General features: G+C 43.5%; 1 pseudogene; it reads left to right on the top strand.

The window, feature by feature from the left end:
- The first annotated feature begins 3,142 nt into the window (after positions 1-3,142).
- On the top strand, positions 3,143-4,003 carry LOC113605149 (coiled-coil domain-containing protein 117 pseudogene; annotated as a pseudogene).
- Positions 4,004-6,792: the final 2,789 nt, after the last annotated feature.

Below are 6,792 nucleotides of genomic sequence, written 5' to 3'. Positions count from 1 at the left end.
GTAGCGATGTCCCAGGAGCCCCTTTTAGAGAGCCCTTTGATGTATAGTCCAGTCCATCCAAGCATATCTAGTCTTGGATTATAATCATCTATGAGCATCTCTGTCTGCCTCATTAGATCATAGCTCCTTAAAGGTTGGGATCGTGTGTTTTCATCATTTTTTTTAGCCTGGGCCCCACCCCTCCCTGCCTCAGCAACTGGCTCTGAGACATTCTGAGATGATCTCAGTGATAGGGATACAAAAGAAGGAAGGAAGCTGGGGAGGTGGGCTCAGCAGCCTGCAGCCTAGTGCTCCCTGGAGAGCAGGCTCATTGTTGGGGACACACCAGCAGCTCTGGTGAGCCAAGCAGTGACTCCAGTCCCCTGGGTGCCTTTGCTGCCTCTGTTCCTGTCCCCCAGCACTGCTCTGCCCTCTCCCCAAACTCCAGCTCCCTCAGGTCTTCTGTCATCTCCTAACCTCTGTATAGTGGATTTTTTTCTGTGTGTCTCTTGGCATTAGTGCCTTCTTTGTGTGTCTCACATCTAACACATTGATTCGTTTCATTATTACGCAGCTCTCACAGCAACTTAGCTCAGACGCCACAGGCCGGTCTAAAGATGCCCCGGCCCAGATCTCTGACCCAGTCAGCTGTGGTCCAGGAGAACTGTGTTACCTGAGACAAACATGTCCACCTGGGCCCAATGCACTTGTGGGTACTCTGTACAGAGAGAAGTGGTAGGTGTGGTAGGTTCTCAGCCTTGCAGCACCTTTCCTCCAGAAAAGAAGCCCTCCAAAAATGTTTCCTGAATGGCCAACTGGCTCTGGGGGCTGGGCCTTTGCTTTAGGCAGAGCAAATAATAGCTTTTTTGAAAAGATGAGCACAAGAATTGCTAAATTCCAACATTGTGCAAGACACAAAGGAGAGAACAGTTGACTAAAATGTTGTCCCTATTCTCAAGGTGCCGGCAGACTAGTAGCAAAAGACAGATATGTAAGCCTCTAAGAGCAGCAGCAGATGACCATGGCTAAGAGTATGGGCTTTGGATATCAGTTCAAATCATAGGTCGTCTATTTACTAGCTGAGTGACCTTAACTTCCCTCCGTTTCAGTTTCCTCAGTTTCCTCATTTACAAAGTACAGCCTTGTACTGGGAATATACAGGGAGGGAAGAACGCCCAGCACACAGCCTAGTGCTTTGTGTAAAACTGGAATATGAGGATAGTATTACTAACTTGCATGAGGTTATAATACATAAATTTGGACGTAAATCACTTAGCTTGGCACACAGGGAAATCATACTGAAGGATAGCCATCTATTTTTCTAATGCAATGTAAATGTGAAAATCAAAGTATCCATAAAGTATCACGGAAAGGAAAAAAAGGAGAAAACAGAGGTCAAAGAAGCCCCTACTGAGAGCTGGCTGTTTGGAGCAAGCCAGTAGTTGGCAGGGTCAAGGCTCAACCCCAGGAGCACAGTGGTGGTTTTTTTCCACTGTGCTATCCAGAGCTGCTGGCTTTTCTCCCCAAGCTGCCAGAAAGCAAGGAGCAACCACGTGGGGGAAACTGAGGCATGCCAGCATCCTCAGGACAACGGCAGCCCCATCTGTAATAAGCTACTCTGTTATCCTGCAAAATGCGTATCCTGTTATAATGGGAGAGCTCAAAATGTCTAGAGATTTGCATTGATTTTGCGTCCATCTAGGGCTATTAGGGTGTTATTACAGCTGAGGCACCGTTTTGAGGGTTTGTTTACTTAAGTTGAACCGCTCCTAGGAAAGCACAGTATGAAAAATACATGACTGTGCTCTTGGATTTATTCAGCTCAACTTTTTCTCTCATCGCTGGACTCTGAACTCAAGTACTAGTTTGAAAGTCTAATTAATAGCCAAGAAGGTCATTAGAGAAGGACTTGAGAGTTCATTGAAGGATACAGCCATACTTAGTTTATGTCACACGAAAAATTAAACACAAAAGTAATAGCCACAAAGATTTGTTTTTGCTATGTGATAGTCTTAGACCAGAGTGGGGAGACTTATACTTGTTTAAGCTTCTGATGAAAGTAGAAGATCCCCTTTCATAATAAATGAAGATAACTATTTTTGGACTAGAGGTCACAATTTATAATATTAACATGCCTGGCATTATGATGACAGTGGCACTTTTGTGAGTCACTGAGAGGATACGGACCCTGGGTATGGGAACGAGAATTGTGATGAACGCGGGAAGCTGGCTATCACGGCGGCACTTGTCCTCTGCAATCATCAGGCCAACCTGCTACCCTGCAATATGATGAACAACGAGGTAATCAGGACATTGCTGTGCATTAACAGGACAAGATGCTCCTGCTAAAAATCAGGCCCACACCGCCACAGTCACCCTTTTTCTCTGAGATTAAAATGAAATGCTGAATTTCAGTTCTTGTCATCTTCCTTTTTAGACATTTGGAAATTATCTTCTACTAGCAGACTTGTGCCTTTGGCTTCTCCAGTAGTTTCTTAAGCTACCTAATAAGTATAACTCTTATTTCTTATCATCTGTAAATTGGGATGCTTAATAAATTCCATAGGATGATCATTTAACATTCTACAAAAGGAAAAAAAAAGGTGTCACTGTCGTCTTTGGCATTCATGATACAGTGTCTTTAACTGTATAAACGCTGAGTTCATTCCACGCACTGGAGACAGGACTTAGGGTGCACATATTTGAACCTGGAGTGCAGCAGGGTGCTTCACAATTCAATATTATGTGTGCCTATTTGACCTTGAGTCCCCTGAGAACAGCCTCAGGTTGGTGGTGCATTCCTCAGCGACATTGTTCCAAGGCTCTAGATAACTTTTCCAAATAAAAAAGTAGTAGAAAATAACGTAAAATAGTAAAACAGTGGTCATCTAGTGATCGTTTAGCCTGTTTTCAGCACCCTCTCTGTAATAAAAAGAAAGTTCCAGTGAAAAGTTCAGTAGCAGTTTTTTCTTCTGCAGCAAAAGATAGATTTTCAAACGATAGTTCTGGATTGATACAAAGCACCACTTCCCTCAGAACATTGTTGCTACTGTCATTATCAGGTCCTCCTGCCTTGGGGAAGCAGCATATGTAAATTTTAAAAGGAGCACATTTATCAAACTTAGAAATACAATGATAGGTTGAAGGTGTGTTGCTTGGAAGAATGCATTTCAGGGGGGCCGCGGGCGCAGCCTCCTCGTCTCCCCCGCCACGGCCGCGCTCTGCGGGCTCTTCAGTCGCCTCCCCGCTGGGCGGCGGCTCGGACTTCCTGCGGCCGCCGCCGGCTTTCCTAAGCCGGGCCTTCCCGCTGGGGCCGGACGCGCCGGGCTGGCCCCGCAGTCGGGGCCCCAAGCAGCCCGGGCGGGAGCGGGGCGCACCGATGTGCTTCAGTTCACCGCAGTTCACCGTAGAAAGAAACACAAGCGAGAGGAGGATTGTCCAGTAAGAAAGAAGAGGCTATAACTGAAGCAGAGCTCTGTGCTGGTCCTAATGACTGGATTCTTTGTGCACATCAGGATATAGAGGGTCATGGAGTAAATCCGTGCACTAGTGGCCTTTCTGCACCTGGCATGTTAGTTCTTATTTGTGAAGAGATGAATCAGACAACAGGAGAACCACAGTGTGAAGTTGCCCGAAGGAGGCTTCAGGAAATTGAGGACAGAATAACTGATGAAGATGAACTTGAAGCTGACAGAAATATTAACCGTCTTCCCAGGCTTGTCCTTCCTGATACCATGAAAACAGGTTTGAAGAGGGAATCTGATGAAGTCTTTACAAAGAAAATGATTGAGTCCGTGAGCCGTCCTTCAGGGAGCTTGCGCTCTGGAAGCCTCTCGCTGAACTCCTTTCTGCTAAAGCCGTCATCTAATGCTAAGAACTACGCAGGAGAGAGCCAAACTAAGTGCGCAGCTGCTGGCACCGTCTTCCCTCGGACTGAACTGTTCTTAGAACCTCGCAGACAGGGTTGCCTGTTTACACTAGTTTGGAGACAGCTGCTTGCACAGAAGAAGAGATGGAACTCTAGAAGCCAGTTTCTACACTAAAGTTGTCAAATTTAGAAGGCTTATGTGTTCAGTCATGAGCCTGCTTGTACAGTATAGGGACTTGAAAGTTTTGAAATGGGTGTCGTATCTCCACCTGTGATTTGGGATGGGACTCTCATTTGGGGTAGCCATTTCTTGAATTCAACTTTTTGCCAAGGAAACTTGTCTCAAGGGAAATGCAGTTTTCTAGGGGGCTTATTAAAGGAATAAGGAGTACATTCTGCAAAGTCAAGTGTAGAAGCTATATGTGTAAGCATGACTTCTAAGTCATCTGTCACATTGTCTAAATCATTCAGATACTTGAGTTGAAAAAGATGCATTAAGAAAGTAGGATGCTCTCCTACTACGGGGGTACCCTGGCAGTCGAGCCACAGCTTCATCTGTAGACGTGAGCTCTGTTTACAGTGGTGACTATATATCATTGGGGGGAAGGAGGAAGAAGGCAGTAGTTTAAGCCTATGCTGGGGAATTTAACAGAGGCTCTGAAACCTGTATATCAGTTGTCAATTCAGTGTAGCTGTATTGATTAAATAGCCAGTAGCATTGTGGCTCCCCTCTTTGCCTCTGAAAATGCAACAAAAAATACAAAGAAAAGGTTTTTCCTTCGAGGCTTTTTTGCCTTGTGCTACCATCGCTCCTTGGTTTCCCTTCCAAAATCGATAAGCCCAGCTATTCAGTAATGTTTACAGCTTAATTAACCCTTGAGTGATAGTTTAAAAGATTGTGAGGTAAACCATGTGCGAATGGGCTCTGGGAGAAGCATCCCTCAGGTAATCCTGGGGCGGTGCTGTATCAGCTAAGCCCGGCGTATAAATTCTGTAGTTTAAAAAAAGCAAGTTGAGTTGTTTAATGTTAATTTAGAAAACAGTGACTGAATAATTAGCTGAGCACATATGGGCAAGTGACATTGAGATTTACTGAGATAGCCAACTTGCCTGTTGTTTCAACTGTTGTGCAGTAAGCCTAAAAGTTAGCAGAGGGCTTCCCTGGTGGTGCAGTGGTTGAGGGTCCGCCTGCCGATGCAGGGGACACGGGTTCGTGCCCCGGTCCGGAAAGATCCCACATGCCGTGGAGCGGCTGGGCCTGTGAGCCATGGCCACTGAGCCTGCACGTCCGGAGCCTGTGCTCTACAACGGGAGAGGCCACAACAGTGAGAGGCCCACGTACCGCAAAAAAAAAAAAGTGTTCTTCCTATGTTTTCCTCTAAGAGTTTAATAGTGTCTGGCCTTACATTTAGGTCTCTAATCCATTTTCAGTTTATTTTTGTGTATGGTGTTAGGGAGTGTTCTAATTTCATTCTTTTACATGTAGCTGTCCAGTTTTCCCAGCACCACTTATTGAAGAGACTTTCTTTTCTCCATTGTATATCCTTGCCTCCTTTGTAATAGATTAGTTGACCATAGATGCGTGGGCTTTCTGTCTCTGGGCTTTCTATCTTGTTTCATTGATCTATATTTCTGTTTTTGTGCCAGTACCATATTGTCTTGATTACTGTAGCTTTGTAGTATAGTCTGAAATCAGGGCGTCTGATTCCTCCAGCTCTGTTTTTTTCCCCTCAAGACTGCTATGGCTATTTGGGGTCTTTTGTGTCTCCATCCAAATTTTAAGATTTTTTGTTCTAGTTCTGCAAAAAATGCCATTGATAGTTTGATAGGGATGGCATTGAATCTGTAGATTGCTTTGGGTAGTATAGTCATTTTCACAGTGATGATTCTTCCAATCCAAGAACATGGTATATCTCTCCTTCTGTTTCTATCATCTTTAATTTCTTTCATCAGTGTCTTGTAGTTTTCTGCATACAGGTTTTTTGTTTTCCTAGGTATTTTCTTCTTTTTGTTGCAGTGGTAAATGGGAGTGTTTCCTTAATTCCTCTTTCAGATTTTTCATCATTAGTTTATAGGAATCCAAGAGATTTCTGTGCATTAATTTTGTATCCTGCAACTTTACCAAATTCATGGATTATCTCTAGTAGTTTTCTGGTGGCATCTTTAGGATGCTCTGTGTATAGATTCATGTCATCTGCAAACAGTGACACTTTTACTTCTTCTTTTCCGATTTGTATTCCTTTTATTTCTTTTTCTTCTCTGATTGCCGTGGCTAGGACTTCCAAAACTATGTTGAGTAATAGTGGCGAGCATGGACATCCTTGTCTTGTTCCTAATCTTAGAGGAAATGCTTTCACTTTTTCACCATTGAGAATGATGTTTGCTGTGGGTTTGTCACGTATGACCTTTATTATGTTGAGGTAGGTTCCCTCTATGCCCATTTTCTGGAGAGTTTTTATCATAAATGGGTGTTGAATTTTGTCAAAAGCTTTTTCTGCACTATTGAGATGATCATATGGTTTTTCTTCTTCAGTTTGTTAATATGGAGTATCACATTGATTGATTTGCGTATATTGAAGAATCCTTGCATCCCTGGGATAAATCCCACTTGATCATGGTGTATTATCCTTTTAATGTGTTGTTGGATTCTGTTTGCTAATATTTTGTTGAGAATTTTTGCATCTATATTCATCAGTGATATTGGTGTGTAATTTTCTTTTTTTGTAGTATCTTTGTCTGGTTTTGGTATCAGGGTGACCGTGGCCTCATAGAATGAGTTTGGGAGTGCTCCTTCCTCTGCAATTTTTTGGAAGAGTTTGAGAAGGATGGGTGTTAGCTCTTCTCTAAATGTTTGATAGAATTCACTTGTGAAGCCATCTGGTCCTGGACTTTTCTTTGTTGGAAGGTTTTTAATCACAGTTTCAATTTCATTACTTGTGATTGAT

This window comes from Aethalodelphis obliquidens, unplaced genomic scaffold (genome assembly GCF_003676395.1).
Source record: "Aethalodelphis obliquidens isolate GAN/ISIS:26980383/991018 unplaced genomic scaffold, ASM367639v1 scaffold2, whole genome shotgun sequence".
In the NCBI taxonomy this organism is placed as follows: Eukaryota; Metazoa; Chordata; class Mammalia; order Artiodactyla; family Delphinidae; genus Aethalodelphis; species Aethalodelphis obliquidens.
This window is presented reverse-complemented; position numbering and strand designations above follow the sequence as displayed.